Source organism: Ranitomeya variabilis, chromosome 2 (genome assembly GCF_051348905.1).
Source record: "Ranitomeya variabilis isolate aRanVar5 chromosome 2, aRanVar5.hap1, whole genome shotgun sequence".
In the NCBI taxonomy this organism is placed as follows: domain Eukaryota; kingdom Metazoa; phylum Chordata; class Amphibia; order Anura; family Dendrobatidae; genus Ranitomeya; species Ranitomeya variabilis.
Genome location: NC_135233.1, coordinates 1,071,638,350 through 1,071,661,452, shown reverse-complemented (window position 1 = coordinate 1,071,661,452; position 23,103 = coordinate 1,071,638,350).

The window sequence follows — 23,103 nt, the reverse complement described above, 5'->3', positions numbered from 1 at the left end:
GAAAATTCAGTCAGTCATTGCTGATGACACCAATTTATGTAGGATATTAAAATCTGACCTTGTTATTAAAATATTATAAAACGATCTGGGTGAGACGACTGAATGGGCAAACTCTTGGCATATGAGAATTAATGTAGATAAATGTAGAGTAATGCACCTAGGATGGAGTAATCCTATAGCAGCATATACATTAGACTGGAGTATACTCTGGACTACAGAACGGGAGGAGGACTTGGGTATTCTGGTTACAAGTAAGGTGAGCAGCAGCACTCAATGTCAAGCAGCAGCCGCAAAAGTAAACAAGATTTTAGGGTGTATAAAAAGAGAGAGAAAATCCTGCCGTCCCAACGAATTGTTGCCTCTTTATAAATCACTGGTGAGGCCACATCTAGAATATGGGATCCAGTTTTGGGCTTCACATTTTAAAAAGGATATGCAGAATGTAGCATCAGTTCAAAGGCGGGCAACTAGATTATTACAAGGGATTGAAGTCATATAATGAGAGCTTGGAAAAGCTGGGCTTGTTTAGCTTAGAAAAAAAGATACCTCAGAGGGGATCTCATTTACATGTATAAATATATGTGTGGTTAGTACAAAGTACTGACTCGTGAGTTATTTCTTCCAAAGACCATACTGAGGACCAGGGGGCCCTCATTACGTGTGGAAAAAAGTTGATTCCAGAAGCTAAATAGGAAAGGGTTCTTTACAGTTAGAGCAGTGGATTGCCTACCACAAGAGGTAGTAATGGCAGACAGTGTAACAGCTTTTAAAAAAGGGCTGGATGATTTCCTCCATACACATAACATTGTCCTTAAAGGGAACCTGTCAACTTCGCCAGGCGTTTTAAACTAAAAGAGCCACCTTGTGCAGCACTAATGCTCATTCTGTCAAGGTGGCTCTTTTAGTTGTGGTGTCAGGACTCTGAACATTTTTTACCTTTTGTGCATTACTGCCCTTTTCCAAGATGGTGTCTTTGGTCTCATGTGCACTGTGTCTTCCTGCTATAAAACTCCACCCCAGCCTTCAGTCTGTGCTAGAGTATTCTGCCTTGCATCCAGCTCCTGACCTCTGATTACTCCCTGGCTATATACCTGCTCATGTGAACCTGTGTGGTGATCCTGCTACTCTGCTCTGAGTTCCTGCTGCATACACCAGTTTCCAGTAATCCTCCTTCATCTGCTGCTCGTGTTTTCTTCCATTTGCATTTGCTGGACATGTAAGCTTTGCTACTCTGCACAAACCTGAGACTATTAACCAGGCCTCCCTGATTGAGCTAAGATATGATTTGAACTGCCTTATAAGCTTATCTATCTGTGTTTGGACTAAGACAAGGATTTATTCGTGTCAAGTATCCTCAAGAATAACTGTGCTTCATAGACTTTCTGCTTGATTGCATTTTCCTCTGAAGTTTCCTATAGACTACTAAGCTGCATTTAATATTTACACCAAGTGTTGTGGACTTGAGTTTCTCTCTGCACCTGTTTGAATCACCGTGTGATAATATAGACTTTACCACTTATAAAACTGTGTCCTGTAGTTGTCTTGTTCCACGCAAAGAGTCTCCTGAGTTATCCCCTATAATTATTACATGTGGTCCCTTTCAGCGCTAAAATAATCGTTTTTATAATATGTCCCTGATACCTTGAATTCGTCCTGGGGGCATGTCTTTTCCCCCGGACAAAAACGCCTCCAGCCATGACTCATTACTCTGTGCGCAGGGCTCCGCCTCCTCTGCCTTTATTAACGTCCCACTGGGGCTCCCGGATTTACCGCCTTGTCAGTGACCACCGCGGTTTGTCCCTCGCTTCCCAGATGACCTTCTGCAGTCAGAGCAGCAGCCGCAACAGCGACCACTTTGAAGAAGTCAACACGCAGCAGTCGCCCGTGTGTTCTGCGTGCGAAAAAAAAATAGGGTTCTGCCGCCTAGTCAGCACCTCAGACTGCATGCATTGATGTCTGACGCCTACTCAACACCAGAAGACGTGACATTGAATGAAGATCACGGAGGAGCCAAAGAGGGCCCGCAAAGAGAACTGAATAGGGGAGCTATGGCAATGGACAAGTGAGCAGAGAAGTGGGTTTTTTTTCCAACCCTCCATAATTCAGCAAAATTGTCACCGTTTGAGGGATTTCACATGAGGCAAATAAAATTTGGAGAGAATTCAAATCGCTTTGAACTGATTTACTCAACTCTGTTACGAAGTCTTCTAGGAAATCAGACCATGTACAGTACAGACCAAACGTTTGGACACACCTCATTTAAAGATTTTCCTGTATTTTCATGACTATGAAAATTGTACATTCACACTGAAGGCATCAAAACTATGAATTAACACATGTGAAAGTGTGAAACAACTGAAATTTTCTTCTATTCTAGGTTCTTCAAAGTAGCCACCTTTTGCTTTGATGACTGCTTTGCACACTCTTGGCATTCTCTTGATAAGCCTGATCAGGTTTAATAAGTGGGATTTCTTGCCTTATAAATGGGGTTGGGACCATCAGTTGTGTTGTGCAGAAGTCTGGTGGATGCACAACTGATAGTCCTACTGAATAGACTGTTAGCTACTTTTTTTCTTGCCATAATACAAACTCTAAGTAAAGAAAAACGAGTGGCCATCATTACTTTAAGAAATGAAGGTCAGTCAGTCTGAAAAATTGGGAAAATTTGAAAATGTCCCCAAGTGCAGTGGCAAAAACCATCAGGCGCTACAAAGAAACTGGCTCACATGAGGACCGCCCCAGGAAAGGAAGACCAAGAGTCACCTTTGCTTCTGAGGATAAGTTTATCTGAGTCACCAGCCTCAGAAATCACAGGTTAACAGCAGCTCAGATTAGAGACCAGGTCAATGCCACACAGAGTTCTAGCAGCAGACACATCTCTACAACAACTGTTAAGAGGAGACTTTGTGCAGCAGGCCTTCATGGTAAAATAGCTGCTAGGAAGCCACTGCTAAGGACAGGCAACAAGCAGAAGAGACTTGTTTGGGCTAAACACAAGGAATGGACATTAGACCAGTGGAAATCTGTGCTTTGGTCTGAGGAGTCCAAATTTGAGATCTTTGGTTCCAACCACCGTGTCTTTGTGCAACGCAGAAAAGGTGAACGGATGGACTCTACATGCCTGGTTCCCACCATGAAGCATGGAGGAGGAGGTGTGATGGTGTGGGGGTGCTTTGCTGGTGACACTGTTGGGGATTTATTCAAAATTGAAGGCATACTGAACCAGCATGGCTACCACAGCATTTTGCAGCGGCATGCTATTCCTTCCGGCTTGTGTTTAGTTGGACCATCATTTATTTTTCAACAGGAAAAGATTGTTGGAAGACCATTTCCAGTGACTACCTCTTGAAGCTCATCAAGAGAATGCCAAGAGTGTGCAAAGCAGTCATCAAAGCAAAAGGTAGCTACTTTGAAGAACCTAGAATATAAGACATATTTTCAGATGTTTCACACTATTTTGTTAAGTATATAATTCCACATGTGTTAATTCATAGTTTTGATGCCTTCAGTGTGAATTTACAATTTTCATAGTCATGAAAATACAGAAAAATCTTTAAATGAGAAGGTGTGTCCAAACTTTTGGTCTGTACTGTACGTATTTTTTCTTTTAGTGGCCCTTGACTCGATATTGAGCCATGGCGACTTGATGGATGAACGATCTGTAGCAAGATCTTGTGCAAGCTTAAACAGGTCCATCAAAGTCTTCTCCTGATAGTATCGAGCTATCGGTTTGCTGGTCTTCCTATTCACCTTGTTCCTTCTATTTTTCTGGCCATGATGTCGTTCTCCAGTGATTTGTCTCTTCGGATGATGTGTCAGTTGTTATGTCATGGCTTGGTTAGCCCATCACAGCCTTGTGCAGATCTACAATTTTGTCCCTGGTGTCCTTAGACCTCTCTTTGTTCTTGGCCATGGTGGCGAGGTTGGAGTGTGATTGAGTGTGTGGACATGTCTTTTATATAGGTAACGAGTTCAAACAGGTGCAATTAATACAGGTAATGAGTGCAGAGTAAGAGGGCTTTTTAAAGAAAAACTAACAGGTCTGTGAGAACCAGAATTCTTGCTGGTTGGTAGGTGATAAAATACTTATTTCATGCAATAAAATGCAGTTTAATTATTTAAAGTCATACAATGTGATTTTTTGGTATTTATTTTTAGATTCTGCCTCTGACAGTTGAAGTATACCTTCGATACAAATTACAGACCTCTCTATTCTTTGCAGGTGGGAAAACTTAGAAAATCGGCAGTGTATCAAAAACTTGTTTTCCCCACAGTATAAGGTAGCTATCTCGAATTGGTGGCATTAGAGAGCCGGCTGATGATGCAGCTCTTCTGTCATTGAGACACAGGCCTCGGGAGTTGTGTTTCTTCAGACTGCAGCCCATCCTGACAAATGAGTACGACAGACTAATATTTGAATTACTGAAGTTGAAGAACTTGTATATTAAATTTCCTGATGAGCTCTAGTACATTTTGACTATGACGGTCCATTATACCTAATGTGTGCTTCAGATATGCTTATTTATATTACTATTTGAATTACGTGACGGTGTCATTTTATTTGTCTTGGAAAACCCCTTTAAATAATCAGACCTTTACGGTAGCTGCCCATAGGTGGTACCAAAGAGACAGCTATTTATTTCCTCTTAGGTGAGCTAATTTGCATATTTTTTCCTAAGGAGTATTGCCTGACCTATACAGTGGGTGCAGGATGTATTCAGACCCCTTTCAATTTTTCACTCTTTGTTTCTTTGCAACCATTTGGTAAATTCAAAAAAGTTCATTTTTTTTCTCATTAGGCTACTTTCACACTAGCGTCGTGCACTGCACGTCGCTATGCGTCGTTTTGTAGAAAAAACGCATCCTGCAAAAGTGCTTGCAGGATGCGTGTTTTCTCCATTGACTTGCATTAGCGACGCAGTGCGACGCATTGCCACACGTCGCAACCGTCGTTGCGTCGGACCGTCGCCACCAAAAAACGTTGCATGTAATGTTTTTTGGTGCGTCGTCTGCAGCATTTCCGACCGCGCATGCGTGACCGGAACTCCGCCCCCGCCTCCCCGCACCTCACAATGGGGCAGCGGATGCGTTGAAAAACAGCATTCGCTGCCCCCGTTGTGCGGCGTTTTCACTGCTAGCGTCGGTGCGCCGCAACGTCGCATGGCGACGTGCAGTGCACGATACTAGTGTGAAAGTAGCCTTAATGTACACTCTGCACACCATCTTTTTTTTTTTAAATTCGTTTATTTAAACGCTTAATTCACATGTACATACAGTTTACATATTTCCAGGTCAGTGCAGGTACATCATAACGATAGATACATTAACATAATGTTATATACACCGATCGGATTATGCATATTTAAGATATAATAGTATGTCACATATACTGAAAATCCTAAAACTCAACCTGTCTTACTGCCTAAACAAAACAAACTCCATCACCTTAGTATAACGGTTTCAGTGCTCAGCGTGAATCGTATAGTCTCCCAACTCATTAATGAACTGAATCTAGGCCCTTAATTACGTGGTGACATGGTGAGATACGACGAGTTCCATAAGTCCCAGATTTTATTAAATTTCTCTAAACAACCTCTATTCTGGTATAAGGTGCGTTCATACGGCACAATCAGATTCACCAACTCTATCCAGGCCCTAAGGGACGGATGCGAAGTACCCATCCAGCGCAAGGCAATCAATTTTCTTGCCAGAAAAAGTGTCTCCCTCAAAAAAATTTGAACGTGGTGGCCCCAGATTTCCTCCTCCAAAATCCCAAACAAACACACTGATGGGGTCAAGGGAACAGGAATATGTACAAGGGAAGTCAACAACGAGGCTACCTACCTCTCTCCAATAAGACATAATAACCGGGCATTCCCATATCATGTGTATGAAATCCGCCTCCTCCATATGACATCTAGTACATTCAGAAGATCGGGACCACCCAATTTTAAATAGTCTCAATGGGGTTAGATATGATTGATGCAGAATATATAACTGTATCATTTTATTGTTAGCCGAGGGGGACACCCTGGTTGGGGACTCAAGGGCCATCTCCCAGTCCTCACCCTGTAAGTCAGGTATCAGGACCCTCCACTTCTCCCTTATCGGCAACAAAGTAGCATCCGCACCCACGGACAACATGTAAGTATACAGTGCAGAAATAAGACCACGGGGTCCCTGTGACTTAAAAATCCCTATCAGTGGGAAGGAGGAAATAACCTGTGTCACCTCCACACTTCGAAGATGTGACTGAATCGCCGATCTAAGTTGAAGGTATCTGAAGAATTGAGGCCTCGGTATATCATACTTATGTTGGATTTGTTCAAAGGACATTAGGGTTCCCTGTTCATAAAGATCACCAAGCGACAAAACACCGCGTGACGTCCAAAATTGAGCGGAAGGGTGATTCAGTAAGCTCGGGAAGTATTCACTATCCCATAATGGCATTTCAGCTACAATACCGTCAAAACGGATCACCTTTTTCACTTGACGCCAAATCAACCTTGCCAACCGAAGCAACGGCAACAACTTAGGGGCAGAGGGTTTGTTTATTTCCAGGAAACCCAACGGGCAGCTGATCTTGGCAGCATAAGCCAGGTGGTTTTCCGAGTTTGGTAAATCGCTCCCAGGCATCCATTTCCCCAGAGCCCTAAGCTGTCCGGCCAAGTAGTATAAAAAAAAAATCTGGCAACGCCGCCCCTCCCATTTGCTTAGATCTGTGTAAGGTGGATAATTTGAGTTTGGGTCTAGCCCTCCCCCAAATAAAGGATGTAGTTAAAGAATTTAAGTTAGCAAAAAAGGATTTAGGAACCAGTACTGCACTATGTTGGAGGGAATAATTAAGCTTCGGGAGGAGTATCATTTTTATCAAATTTATACGACCCGAGACAGATAGAGGCAGCTTACTCCATATAGCAAATTTATGTTTAACAAACTCCAGCAACGGGAGAATATTAAATTGTAAATCCAGTCTACTATCTTTTGATATAATTATTCCTAGGTATTTAAAACTAGTTACAACTGGCAATAGGGACAGCGTATTAAGGTGTGCTGCCGAGCCATGAAAGAGAGGCATCAAGGCAGATTTATCCCAGTTAATATATAGTCCAGAACGTCTACTGAATCCCTCTATAGTAGTGATCACGTGAGGCAGGGTCTCCTCCACCTCATCAAGAAATACAACCATATCATCCGCATATAGACCCACAGTATCCACGCGGTCTGCTATCTTAATGCCCCTAACCAACGGGGAGGATCTCATACGAATCGCCAATGCCTCCATTGCAAGGGCAAACAAGGCCGGAGATAGAGGACATCCCTGGCGAGTCCCTCTCTTTAGGGAGAAAGATTCAGAAATAGAATTATTGATAATTATCCGGGCTCTTGGTTTCAAATATAATGCTGCAATCCATTTTTGAAATTTAGGACCAAATTGGAAGCGCTGTAAACATGCGGACAGAAAAGGCCATTCAAGGGAGTCAAATGCCTTAGCCGCGTCCAGCGAGGCCATGGCCCATTTATTCTCAGGGACCAACGTACTATATTGAGCTATTGATTGAACCCTCCTGATATTAATAGAGGTACTCTTACCCGGCATAAAACCTGTCTGATCTGGATGAATTATATCTAATATTACCGTATTCAATCTAGTAGCTAGAATTTTAGTGAAAATCTTGTAGTCCACATTAACTAATGAAATAGGACGATAAGATCCACAGTCTAGGGGGTCCTTCCCTTCCTTTTTTAAGACTATGATATTTGCTTCATAATAAGAATCCGGCAAGGAGCCTCCCTCCCAAATCCCCTGAAATACTTTCAGCAGAGTTGGAACCAAAGCATCTCTATATTTTCTATATATTTCAATAGGGAAGCCATCCGGTCCAGGTGCCCTGCCAGAGGCCATGTCAGTTATAGCCTTGTTCACCTCATCAAGAGTAAAGTCAGCGTCTAAAAAGGCTTGTTGTGCAGCATTCAACGCAGGGAACACTAAATCTGATAAATAACTTAGACACTCCGAGGTATCAGAGTCTCCCTTGGAACTATACAGTTCTTTATAAAAATCACAAAAGCATTGGAGTATGTCATCTGTCGAGGTTACTACAGAGTCGTCTGATTTCCGGATTTTAAGTATAGTATTGGACGCATTGTGCTGGCGTACCATGTATGCTAGGAGTTTACTGGACTGATTTCCCATTTCAAAGTATGTCTGTCTAGTAAAAAATAGTTTGCGCTTAGATTTAGTATCAGTATATTGACTATGGAGTCTGTGCAAGTGTAGCCACTCCAATCTGTTCTCATTCGTCTGGTTAGCTATATAAGCCGCCTCCGAAACTCTCAGTCGCTCGTCCATGTCATCGTCTTCCTTTGAGGTCTGTCGCTTAATATACGAGATGGTAGAAGACAAACAACCCCTCAGGTATGCCTTAAGGGCGTCCCAGAGAATATTAAGGTTTTGCGGCATAGGGTGGGATGCAATAAAACAGTCCAGTTGGTCAACAGTCCGGTCCTCCGGGCCTATTAACTTCAGCCAGAATGGATTTACTTTCCACGTTAACATATTCCTCACCCGACCCAATTTAAGTTTAAGGATCACTGGACTGTGGTCTGAAATTCCTCTATTCCCATGACACACCTCCCCCACCCGTACCGCCAAGTTACTGGAACCGAATACATAGTCCAAGCGAGATAAAGTACGTCTGACAGACGAATGACAAGTATATTCCCTTACGTCGGGGTGGTGCATTCTCCAAAGATCTAACCAGCCAGTACCTTCCATGAATATTGACAATCGAGATGGTGAAGAACCCACATCCGTGGTCCCCCCATCAAGCCGAAGTCTATCCATACCCTCATTCATTAACATATTGAAATCTCCCATACAGAGAACATGCGCATCTGGATAGTTTAAGGCAAAGTCGACCGCCTTCTTGACAACCGACATATTAGCAGGAGGAGGGTTATATATACACATCAGAACATACTCCTCTGAATTCATATTCGCATACACAAACACAAAGCGACCTTCCGGATCCCTCCGAACTTCTCTGACCTCCCATCTAATATCCTTATGGATTAACAAAGATACCCCTCTAGAATAACTAGTGTGGAATGCGTGCACAGACCATTGTACCCAAGGTTTCTGCACATAACGGGACGAGTCTCTAGTTAGGTGTGTTTCAACTAAAGCTACTACATGAGGGCGATAACGTCTTATCTGAGAAAATACTTTGACTCTCTTACGAGGCGACCCCAGACCTCTCACATTCCAGGTCATGCATGTTACCTCAGACGCCATATCTCATCAGTTTAGAAAATATAGTATCACGTCGAGTGTCCGTCACGCCGGTGATGAAGAAAAACATGGCAGTAATGGCTATATAACTAACAATGAACAAAACCAAAACATTGAAGATCAAATAATGCTTCTTAAGGGAGCAAAAACCCGTGCTCCGCATAACCCAGTCCAAAAAAGGGGATACCATCTCTGGACACAGAGTTCGGTAAAGTTGTTTCCTAGGGCGCTGGCAAAGGAGCTCCACTCATCAACAAGGAAAAACCGGTGAGAGAGTTCCAGATTCCTGATGAAAAGAAACTAGAAAATCTGTCCGACAAGAGGGCTCCTTTTTTGTAGATCCATGTAAATATAAACAGCAGCCAACTTAGGATTTCTCTCCTCCCCTGTCCACTCCCACACATGACCGTAGCCACTCTTTAGCGTCCGCCGGGGTGGTAAAAAAGGAAGAAGAACCTTTATACACGACCCTGAGTCTAGCAGGATAAAGCATTGAATACACGACATTTTTCTCTCTTAGTCGTTTCTTTATCTCCATGAACTGAGACCGTTGTTTTTGTAACTCCATAGAAAAGTCTGGGAATATCGAGATAGTAGCGTTGTTAAATTTAATAGGACTTTTTTGCCTCGCCATACGAAGAGCCATATCTCTGTCTCTGGAGTTAAGGAGGCGGGCCAAGAAGGGTCTTGGTGGAGCGCCAGGAGGAGGAGCTTTTGTTGGGACCCTGTGGGCCCTTTCCACAGCAAATGTAGGGGAGAATTCATCTCCCAGAATATCTCTGAGCCAGCCCTCCAAGAATTTTTCAGGTTGTTGGCCTTCTGAGCGTTCCGGTAGGCCTATAATACGGATGTTATTTCGGCGTAGTCTGTTTTCCAGATCATCCGCCTTCTGTTTCCAAGCATTTATGGAGCCTGCCACTTTTGTCAATTTAGCTTCCATAGGTGCGGAGTTGTCCTCCAGGCGAGACACCCGTGTTTCAACCTCTGTAATACGGCCCTTCATAGATTGCATATCTTGGCGAAGGCGCCCCACCTCAGAGTGCACCTCCTCTATCTTCCCAGTTAGAGAGGTTCTAGTCAGTGATATAGCTTGCATCAATTGTTCAGATGCCTGTCTCAGAGTCAAGTCCTCCTGATCTCCATCCCCCTCATCCTCGGAGGCACGATTTTGTACCTGGGTCTCGGATTTCCCCATAGGAGAAGTATTATTCTTTTTAGAGCGTAGATTATCAGGAGGATCAGAACGTGTAAATTTTTTGAGTTTTTCAGCAGCACTTAGATTTTTGGTGCGATGTGCGGATGACATAATGAGGATCACTTAGTATTTTAATAGGGTACAGGTTCTGCCCGAGCAATGCAATACTGTGGTACAATACACAAACAACCTATGGGGTCCTATCAGCCGTGCACCACAGGGTTAATGGTAGATTATAATCCAACCCAATGTTCTCTCAGGAGGGAGAGGGATCCAGGGAGTAGAACCAGCAGCGAACGATAAGAACGTAGTATCTGTATTAATTCTCAGGGTTACACCCAGGTAGCTGTAGTATATACCGTAGTTAGAATATGGCAGATCCACATCCACCGTGCAGGTAATGGAGTGGGGGAGAAGTTCCAGTATAGTATGCGCCAGGAACAGTCAGCGCTATAAAGCGTTGTGCGGCACTGATGAGAGGGAGCCCGGGGCCCGTTTCTTAGGGCACACACCATGAGACTCCCCCCCCCCCCCCGTACCTTGAAGAGCTGCACCGGAGATCAGCCAGCTCTCTCCCGTGCAGCAGGATCAGCTTCGCGCCTTCCGCCGTCAGCGCGCGTGGTAGTGAAAATGGCCGCCGCCTCTAGCAGCGCCGTCCTCCTTCCAGGCTCTCCCGGAGTTCACCCAACCGAAGCCGCCCGCGCAGCCTCTCTGAAGCCGGGCACCTCCAGGCACCCAGGGGAATACAGCGGTGGATCGGAAAACCCCCGCAGGCAAATATTAGCAGAGGATTCAGGTCAGGATTATCGGAGCTCCAGCCAGACGCGTCCTCACAGCTCCGCTACATAGCCACGCCCCCTCTGCACACCATCTTGACTGAAAAAAACAGAAATGTAGTATTTTTTGCAAATTTATTAAAAAAGAAAAACTGAAATATCACATGGTCATAGGTCTTCAGACCCTTTGCTCAGTATTGAGTAGAAGCACCTTTTGAGCTGATGAAGGAGCTGCCTGCTCCAAAATGCGCGTCGGGGTCGGGTCCTGGTCGCCTATTCATCCTGTCTGTCCTGCGTGTGCTGGTATGTACTCATGCTGAGTTGTTATTTAGTTTCTCCCATGCTGTGGCACTGTCCCATCATTATTCCTTCTAGCAGCGATGGGTTTTTCATTATAGAGGCATACTGCTACATCTAGGCAGGCTATGTGTTGGTGCCCTGGCCCGTCTATCATGGCCAATAGGAATGCACATTTGTTCCCCCGTGTTGCATCACTGTACCTCATCTAGCAGTTTTAATGTTGTTTAATAACATTTATGGCTTTATATGGGACTTTATGGCTGCTTGGTTTTTCTTCTTTTTTCTGAGTTATATTTGGCAGCTGGCCCCCATTTGTCCTTTATGCATATTTATCACTCATTATGGTAGATTTGTAATTTGTATATATTGATGTACTATGCTTGCTTCAATAGTATTATTATACCTTTTGAGCTAGTACAGCCATGAGTGTTCTTGAGGATGATGCAACAAGTTTTTCACACCTGGATTTGGAAATCTGTCGTTCTTCCTTGCAGATCCTCTCCAGTTCCATCAGGTTGGATGGTGAACGTTGGTGGATGCCATTTTCAGGTCTCTCCAGAGATGCTCCATAGGGTTTAGGTCAGGGCTCTGGCTGGGCCCGTCAAGAATGGTCACAGAGTTGTTCTGAAGCCCCTCCTTTGTTATTTTAGCTGTGTGCTTAGGGTCATTGTCTTGTTGGAAGGTGAACCTTCGGCCAAGTCTGAGGTCCAGAGCACTCTGGAAGAGGTTTTCATCCAGGATATCTCTGTACTTGGCCGCATTCATGTTTCCTTCAATGGCATCCAGTCGTCCTGTCCCTGCGGCTGAAAAATACATCCATAGTAAGATGCTGCCACAACCATGTTTTACTGTTAGGATTGTATTCGGCAAGTGATGAGCAGTGCCTGGTTTTCTCCACACATACCACTTAGAATTATCACCAAAAGGTCTATCTTCCTCTGTTCAGACCAGAGAATTTTATTTGTCATAGTCTGGGAGTCCTTCATGTGTTTTTTAGCAAACTCTATGCAGGCTTTCATATGTCTTGCACTGAGGAGAGGCTTCCGTTGGGCCACTCTGCCATAAAGGCCCAACTGGTGGAGGGCTGCAGTGATAGTTGACTTTGTGAAACTTTCTCCCATCTCCCTACATGCAGCTCTGGAGCTCAGCCAAAGTGATCTTGGGGTTCTTCTTTACCTCTTCTCCCACGATTGCTCAATTTGGCAGGATGACCAGGTCTAGGAAGACTTCTGGTGGTCCCAAACTTCTTCCATTTAAGGATTATGGAGGCCACTGTGCTCTATGGACCCTTGAGCACTGCAGAAATTCTGTTGTAACCTTGGCCAGATCTGTTCCTTGCCACAATTCCATCTCTGAGCTCCTTGGCCAGTTCCTTTGACCTCATGATTCTCATTTGGTCTGACATGCACTGTGAGCTGTGAGGTCTCATATAGACAGGTGTGCGCCTTTCCAAATCAAGTCCTATCAGTTTAATTAAACACAGCTGGACTCCAATGAAGGAGTAGAACCATCTCAAGGAGGATCACAAGGAAATGGACAGCATGTAACTTAAATGTGAGTGTCTGAGCAAAGGGTCTGAAAACTTATGACCATGTGATATTTCAGTTTTTCTTTTTTATTAAATTTGCACAAATATATACGTTTCTGGGTTTTTTTTCAGTCAAGATGAGGTGCAGAGTGTACAATAATGAGGTAAAAATTAACTTTTTTGAATTTAGCAAATGGCTGCAATGAAACAAAGAGTGAATAATGTAAAGGGGTCTGAATACTTTCCGTACCCACTGTAAGTCTCCAGGCAACAGCTTCTAGTCTGTATTCACAATGCATCGCTTCAGCCAATTGCTGTGAACTATAAAATATAGAATGTTATTAATTTCCATTATTGCCCTTCGGTCTAAGCCACTTGGACTAAGGAAGAAAGAAATGAAAAAGCTGAAATTGTTTTCAAATTGTAGTTCAGTGTCTTATTTTTAGCAACAGACAATAACACAATATCTTTGTGGATAATGAATGCCTCGGCCATCCACCTAAATGTCCCTGATGAAGGATGCAAGAAATATAGGGGCCAACAGATGTTAATGCTCTTCAGTAGGGAAGTAAACAGCTCCGCTTTTAGTATTTATTGCCTATATGTAGGAGCATCAGGCACTAATATCTATAAATCTAGTTTACAGCACAAACAGATGGATATCTCCAAATAGTGCCGGAACTTTCCACAATCTAGAATGTTTATTGGAAATCTGTGCAGACGGTAGCAGAGCTTGCCTATGATGCTGTGCACTTTCTGAATGACATCGAATGATCCACCAGATATCACAAAGTAAAATTGGGTGCTCCTTTAAGTGTCTTCCTGTTGGTAAGAGACTAGGTGGCCGGACTCTCATCACGGGAAGAGCCATAGGGGATGCGGAAGTAGCAGTCATCCCTAGGCCATGGTGCAGAGGTTACACACACTTACCAACTTTCCTGAAACAACTGGAAAAAGCCGGTCCTCCTGGAAGACTTGGGGAATCTTCTGTCAGCAATGTTGCAGATTTCAGCAGAATTACTGAGCACTCAGGCATTGTGGGGCAATAAACTGTTTTCCTTGGGACATACAGCTGTAGTGTGGCACGGGATGGTAGCAGTGGACGAGGTATTCGTCTCCTTCGCCCTGGCATGTAACATGAAAGTTGGGGTCCTGGCTGGGTGTGTGTAGTAGGGACGGTCCGCCCGTGCAGGCCGCGAGTAACCAATGACGCTGGTTTGCCAGGACAAGATGTTAACCAGTTCATGAAAGGAGACCACCATTTAAAATAAAACTTTTTTTACTGAAAAATAACTTCAAGAACGATTCTTTATCCACAAGCGACATGAACACACTTCTTCTTCCCTGAAAATATCTTCTTCACTTTCTTCCTCTACTCTTTGCATCGTCCAGTACACTATCTTAAGAGAGTCCATTTTCCTTTGTGGGAACCTCACGAATCGAGGTGTAACGCTATGGCCCCTTTTCCTCTGTGGGGACTGCACAGGTTGAGGGGTTACTCTACGGCCCCTCTCGGCTACTCTCAGTTTCCAGTCCACAAGAGCCATAGACTCCATCCTGTAGCAACACATCCTGTGATTTCTCCATAGAAAAGGATGTGTCACAATATGGCGACACTTGACTTTCTTTACTGTAGACGCTTAGTAGCTACAATGATGTATACGTATTCTCTTCCTTTTGCTTCCCTTCACTTTTGCTTCCTGTGCTACCTCTGTGATGAAGACTCCATACCATCCTGCCAGGCTTCCTGCCCGAGGCCCCGATATTATTTCTCACTGTCTCTGCCTCGATTCCGGACTGCTACTTGCTACCCTTCTCTATCTCTTCTCTTGCAGGCTCTTACTATCTGCTGCGGTAGTTCCTCCCTTGCCACAGGGACCCCCACTGCACGCACCACTGCTCACACTGGACCTGAGGTCTTTACCATCCACCTCTTGTGTCTCCCCTTTTCCTCATAGATTGTAAGCTTGCGAGCAGCAGGGCCCTCATTCCTCCTGGTATCTGTTTTGAACTGTGATTTCTGTTATGCTGTAATGTCTGTTGTCTGTACAAGTCCCCTCTATAAGTTGTAAAGCGCTGCGGAATATGTTGGCGCTATATAAATAAAATTATTATTATTATTATTATTATTATTATTACTCTGCACAATCTGGGCTAGTGATGTGTCGTTCGCAAACGATCCGAGTCAAAGAGCCTTCTCCCTGCTGTGAATGATGGGAGCCGGCACCCCAGTGAGAGCCACTAAAATCCCTGAATGGCTCTCACTGGTCGTAAAATCCCTCTATTCGGCAGACGTAACTCCGCCCACCCGGACAACACTCCACCCACTCGTCAATTTAATTAGCTGTTAGCAAGTGGGCGAAGTTTCTTACGTAGGTGGGTGGGGTTTTGGACGCCTAACATCAGCATAACTATGTGTTGACATATTGTGAACACATATTTACTAGGGACCCATTTAGGATCCAAAAAGAGCCGGCTCTTCTAGGTGAGCGGAGCCATGAGAGCCAGATCACCAAAAAAAGCCAGACTGCCCATCACCACTCTGGGCCCTTTCTGACTAATTACCAGGAAGTCCTTTCTGATCCTGCTGCGTAGTCCCTCCCTCTCTGGCCTAACTCTGGACTTAAATGTCACCTCGCTTTAGCTATTAAACTGGAACCCGTGTGTTGTTAGTGATGCAGTGTGCTTCACTAACGTGATTTCTCAAAGAAAAGTCACCAGTATTACTTTCTATCACTAGGAGTATTGCCCCACATACCTTTAGTTTCAGTCATAGGGGTAGTGCTTTCTATCATTTCAGTTACTGATCAGTCAGTGTCCTGTTCAGATTATGCACACCCACAGCATTGTGATTGATTGCCATAACTACCGGACGTCACAGCAACACAGAAGGAAAGCCCGCATGTGCGCTCTGCCCATCCGCTCCCCGGGCACAGAGTGGAGTGCACACAGTGGTGCGCATAGCGTGCATGCTCACACGTCATGTAGCCACTGACTCACCGCGGACACTGATTGATCCGTGACTGAGACAATAAAATGTCCCACCACTATGACGAAAACTAAAAGTATGTGAGGCAACCCCCTAATGACATAAAGTTTTTTTTAAAACATAATACTGGGAGCTTTTCTTTGAGAAAACCATGTTAGTGATGCACATTGCGTCACTATCAACACACTGGGGCCAGTTTAATAGCTAAAAATTGGTGTGACATATTCTTTTTAACTCTATTTTACCCTATTCACTGTCTGCTGCTGGGCTGACTATAACAATGTTATTGCCATCTTGTCATCATTACACTCAACATCACATAACATTACGTATCACACAGTACACACTACACATTACACTGTACAATATTACGGGAAGACTTCTCAAGGGGCGAGAGCAAAGTGCCCATCCAATTACGAGCAACCTTTAGATGCAACATCACAACATGGAGGATACAGGGAAGAACTGAAGGCACAAAAAAGCTGAGAGGTCACACAGTCCAGTCTACTACATATATCAATAAACTGCAACAGCTGGAAGCTGAAAATAGCCCTTCAGCATAAGCCTGCAGCTGTTGCATACTTCATCGCGGTACATGGATGCCTCCTGGAAAGCAGCTCCCCAAAGCCTAATTCATAACTGTGAAACAGAACCTCAACATCCAGGGCCAAAGTCAACCGTAGCAGAGCAGACAAGTCTCTCCCATAACTGGGGGTCTCCTGTCAAACTCAGTTACTCTGCTTTCTTACCTCTCCACTAGACACAGTCTATCCATGTATTATACAGTATGTAGTCCCACATTGCTTGTCAGTCTATCTCAGTATAGCAGTTGATCAGGTGGGTTGATCGCTGTCTCAACTTTAACTTTGAAAGGAATTTTAGATGAAATAACTGGTTTAATTTTGTATTATCCATGGGGGGCTCAGCCTGACAGTATTCTGGGAGGCACTGCTATGGGGGAAATCTATTGATGGTGTTAAGGAGTTGTGTTTAGTGTCTGATGGTGGAGCTATGCACAAAGCTAGAGGTTCCCTGAAATCTTCTTCAAAGGGAACCTGTCAAAAACTTTATTACCACCTGTGATGCAGTGATCTTCGGCGGGGTTATGAAGATTTGCTGTAGATCGGTGGGTCCGCGAAGTCTGCTGTGTGGAGCCGTGTAGAGCCTTGTGGAGCGAGCTGCAGTTGCAGCAAGAGGTTCTGCAGCAGCAGGAGCTTCAGTTGCAGCAGCGGCTTGTGATTGGCAGCCAGAGGTGCCGGTGACTTGTGACTGCAGCAGGAGCTGTGGTAGCACCAGCAGGAGCTGGTGAGGTGTCGAATAGACATTGTTGGTCTAGGTCGTACAAACTCTTAAAGGGCCAGTGTCAACCTAAAGAGACGGTTTTTCTTTTGTACTGTGCGAACTGGTGCCTGAGAGTACCGTTGGTGAGTCCACGGGGTGTACCCCAGAGTAGGGTGGTGTCCCTAAAAGGGGTGGTGTCCCAAACAGATGGTTGCCAAAAAAAGGACGGAGTCCCAAAAGGGGGCGGTATCCCAAAAAGTAGTAGTTGCCCAAAAGGGGTGGAGTCCCAAAAGGGGGTGGTGATCCTAAAGGGGTCGGAGTCCCAAAAGGGGGCGATAACCCACATAGGGGTGGTGGCAAAAAAGGAGGCGGCGACGGATGCACCATTGGACTGTAGCCGGGAACAATGTAGTTCATGCTATGTAGGTCCATGCTGTGCTGTGGATTGCTTGACCAATAAGGAGTCCCGAGAAGTGGTAGTTACCAAAACGGGGCGGAGCCTCAAAGTTAAAGGAGTGGTACAAACGGACAGTTGCCAGGGACAATGGTATTATGTATGTCCAATTTGCCATAAGAACTACCCTCCTGGCAAGAGGCTACTTGGGTGTGTTATGGAGTTGAACGCAGAGGTAGAGGATGTATTTGGTCTGGTCGATTCAGGGAGCTCAGTGACCCTAGTAAGGGCTGTGGAAGATAGATCTGTAATGTCCAAAAAGAAGATCGAGGTCACCTGCATCCATGGGGACACTAAGGTTTATTCAGTGGCCCTGTTGCACCTCAAGGCAGTCAGGGGCCATACAAGTCTTGAGACCGCCATAGTCCCAAACTTAACCTGTCCAGTGATAGTAGGCCTGGACTCTAAATTATTCTCAGACTTGTGGGAGGAGGGCATTCCTCTACAGCAGGAGGATGGAAGTCTCTCTACTGTTGCGGCGGCATACATTAAGGCAGTAATACCTCCCAAAATTGACGGGTCAGACATCTGGTTGACCAATGGGAAGAGTGCGTCTGCCCATCTTACTGACATGATGTCAATACCCCAAGATGACTGTTAGTGATGTGGTAAAAAAAACCTGTGGACCTGACACCCGGTTAGAAAGCAACTGGAGGGTTCACCATACTGTGGGGTGTAACACAGACTCCGAGGGTGACTGTGATGGGTCATTGCCAGTAGCAACCATTAGGGCTGAGTACAATGGTGTTGACAGAAGCACTGACACAGTGGAACAACAGGACTCCACATGGTGAAGTCAGGATGGCGGTGGCAGCTATACCAGAAAATATGACCTTTTTAAGTGGGGACTTGTTGTGCCAGAGTGAAAGAGAGAGTAGTGATGACTCCCATTCAGACAATGACTCTAATGCCATGGAAGGGGAGTACAATAACGTTGACCCGGGTACACACGGCAAGTCTTCTTCCCGTCGTCAGAGACGTGAAAGGCACAAAGTGGTTGAACCAGTTGCACCTTGTGAAGATTTCAATGAAGGTGAGGTGACGGAAGATGGTGAAGGCTCCAGAAAATCTGATGCTGAGGACCTGGAGTGTGTGAAGTTCTCTAAAGTCCCAGAGAACTGGGACAAAGCTAAGGATATCACCACTGAGAGGGCTGAAGATGACCATGCTGAGTCCAAGGCTGCAGAGGTGGAGGAAGCCACCAAAGCTGCGGGGCCTGAAGCAGATACCTTCTCAAGTGATGGAAACTCAACCAGGCCAGAGGATGTGAGAAGTGAGTAAAGGAGGATCCAGTAGATAGTTGAAGCCTGTTTGAAGCAAGAGGAGCTTTGGAGACAGGCTGCTGAGTGCCGAGTGGGTGCCTTGGAGAAAGAGTTGTCTGAGCTCAGAGGTCACTTGTCAACATGGCAAACTGTGACCAAGGCCTTAAGGGAAGATGAGGAAGTGCTCAGTGAAGCATTAAGAGGTCTTCTGCAAGAGGAGAAGATGGTGGTCTCAGACTCACAGCAGCTGTGCCAGAGTGGTAACGAGGTGAAGCTGCCAATGCCCATCCTGGCCAGGGGTCTGGTAGAGTGTAAAGCAGAGGAAGAGTTGGCGCTAAAAGCAGAACAAGACAGTCACCCAGTCGTGGCAGATGTTTTAATGGAAAGGTCCATTGCAAAGCAGGAACTGGCCGTCCATGAAGAGAATGAGGCTCCGCTCTTCAAGTCCATTATAGATGTACCTGAAGACGTGCGAGATACATGTACCAATGAAGGTGTGCATGAGGCCTTTAAAAAGGCAGTAGAGGCATATAGTGTGAACTGGGCACCAGAGCCCTGGTCACAAGGACGGTGACCCCAGTGAGGCGGCTTTTCCATGTGAACCAGCACTGACAGGAGTCAGAGTGTGGAGCCGGAGCTCCTGTAAAGTAACTTCAGATAAAGGGGTTACGGGCAGAGATATATCTGCCATTGGAACAGACTGTCAGTGGTTAATGTGTTCTATTGATGTAAATAATGAACTGTTTGTGACCCGGTTTATGATGTTTAATAAACCGGATAGACTGTTCATGTGGAGAAACCGTGCCTGAATGCTTTAATCCCGTTGCCAATTGAGTTTCCCCAACCCACTCAGGTAGCGTTATCTCACACCCCCCACAAATCACTTATATGCCTACATAGCCTTTTAAAAGATAATCAAGTTGATCCCTTTATGACCCCAAAGTTCTGTTCCGGTATTGAGAAATCATTGTTTGAAGTTGTGCTTGGAAGTGCATTACGGCGTGACTATGCACTTCCAGCTTCTCAGCCACAAACTTTATTTCCTAGCGAGCAGCACCCTCCCTCCGACAGACTGACAGGTCAATGGCCATGTGCTAAAGAAAATGATCTTTCAATCATCCATGGGAGGGCACTGCTAGCTAGGATATACAGTGTGAGACTGAGAAGCTGGAAGTACAGGTACAATTTTAAAACTCAATTTCTCGCTAATGGTGCAGTAGTTTCATAGTGTCATAAAGATATCGGCTGGCTTATCTGTTATAGGACTACACAATCATATTGAATGTTTGTGGGGGTAAAAGTTTGACCGATTTTTCCAGCTAGAAATGGGATGTAGAGGCAAAGCTTTCAAAAAGAGAGCATGTTTATGAGCTAAAAAAAAATCATTATTGACTTACACTCCAGAATCAAAGCTCAGCAATAAGAGTGAACATTGAGGGAGAGGATGCCAAGCATAGCTACGAATCTGTCCATGTTCCCATGTGGAGCTAGTTTTCAATGTTGGCTGCTTTCCTTGGCACTGGCCTTGTGCCTCCCATTGTATGATGGTTCATACTCACCAGAATACAATTAAAAGTAATAAAGTTTTGAGTTTGTATCTGTAATATTCACTTATTGTATGTACTCATACATTCAGTTTATGCCATCGATGGTATGATTCGTGGTCACACAGCCCGGAGTAGGATGTACATTGTTATCACTCTGATTTGTGCACTTCATGCATAGATTATATAGGAATTACACACTAGGTTATCCATGAATCACTTGATTATCCATGCATCACCTGCAATGTATAATTTTAGTGAAATAAATGTCATCTGATGACTATAAAACACTTTGTGACTGCCCTACCCCAGCCAGTGAAATTAATCTACAATATTTCTTGTGAAGGGAAAATGAAATGGCAGCACTCACCCGATCCGATGGTAAATCATTCCATTTTTATTTCATTGCATCTTGGGCAGCAGCATAAAGTGCGGTAGTGCCAATAGTGCAGGAGTTTCAACAACTGAGAACGAAAGACATGACGGACAGCGACTATTCTACGCTTGACTTGCACGTCTGAATATGGACCCGTAGAAGCGCAAGTCAAGCGCGAAACGGTCGTTTTCCATAATGTCTTCCTTATCAGTTATTGAAAGTCCTGCACCTGGCACTACCGCACTTTGTTGTTGTCCAAGATGCAATAAAATAAAAATGGACTGATTTACCATCGGATTGGGTGAGTGCTGGCATTTAATTTTCCCTTCACAAGTATTACTCATATGTTTGATACTGCACCACCCAGAAGAGATTTGTTAAAGAGGAAGTTAAAAGAAACACGGGGTTATTGACACCGAAAAAAGGCTAAAGTATTGGTGCCCTTATATTTCCCTTTTCTGCTATATAATCTACCATATTTGCTTAGCATTTCATTCCAATGCATGTTCTTGACATTATTTACTTTATGTCTATGTATTCCCCTGTTGTCTATGCACCTACACCATCCTTATCATATCAGCAAGGTTTCATCACCTGGCACCCCCACAGATCAGCTGTTTCCACAGTGGACAGATGTATATAGTGTACAGAGCCAGAACACCACGGCTCCTTTCACTATGTAGTGGCCACTCCCAGGTATTATAGAATAGTTTCTAGTCATTTGAATAGGTGCTGTAACATCACTGTGTTTATCAACTATGTACTGTGACATCACTTTGTTTATTATCCCTTCTTTCAATGCCAGGTAGGCTAGGGTTAAATCCTAGCTCTTCAATCTTTGATTAGGTGCATCTCGCTAGTAGAGATGAGCGAACCCGAAAGGTAAAGTTCGGGATTCGGCACTGGACACTAAGTGTCTGGTGCAGATCCCCGAACATGGACTTCTAAACGGAAGTCAGTGTTAGGCTAGGGTCACATTGCGTTATGTCTGTATGTTAAACGGACTACGTTAAACCGCGGTGTAACGTAGTCCGTTAACGCCGCCATTGAAAGCAATGTCGGACGCATCGCTAGCGCATGACCACAATGGGCGTGCGCTAGGCGATGTGCCGTCATTGAGTGACGGACCCGAGACGTGGGCTGCAGCGTTTCCAGGTCCGTCACTGCTAGCGCAGATGGAGCTAGCAGATGCTCTATCTGCGCTAGCGCTGTGCCAAAGTCGGCACTTGCATTAGCGCAGTCCGTTAGCGTATGCGCTGAATGGACTGCACTAACGCAATGTGAACCTAGCCTTACTGTTCGGGTTCACCAGCCGTATAAAGCTTGTTGGAAAGCTGCACCCCAGCCAATCAACAAGCTGTAAGGCTGTACGCACTCCTGGCATGACTGTGATTGGGCTGGTGCCAAACGATACCCGACTTACATAGCCGCCGGATCACAGGTGGTGCCACTATTGTGCTCTGACTAGCGTAGGGACAGTGTAAAAGAAATAAATAATTGTCAAAGATTATAGCCAGAGGGGTCATAAAAATATAACAGTGTGGTGGGTTTAGTTGTCACAAATAACCCTCTGCTGCCCTCTATCGTCCAGACAACAGACAATTATGCAATTGACTAATGGAGGAGGATGCGGCTGTTTCCAGTAAGATCCATTATTGGAAAACTAACCGTGAGCATATGATATAAACACCTCTGATTCCAATGCATGGAATATGTGTACAGTTGTGGCCAAAAGTATTGACACCCCTGCAATTCTGTCAGATAATACTCAGTTTCTTCCTGAAAATGATTGCAAACACAAATTCTTTGGTATTATTATCTTCATTTAATTTGTCTTAAATAAAAGGGGGTGGACAAAAGTATTGGCACTGTTCGAAAAATCATGTGATGCTTCTCTAATTTGTGTAATTAACAGCACCTGTTACTTACCTGTGGCACCTAACAGGTGTTGGCAATAACTAAATCACACTTGCAGCCAGTTGACATGGATTAAAGTTGATTCAACCTCTGTCCTGTGTCCTTGTGTGTACCACATTGAGCATGGAGAAAAGAAAGAAGACCAAAGAACTGTCTGAGGACTTGAGAAACCAAATTGTGAGGAAG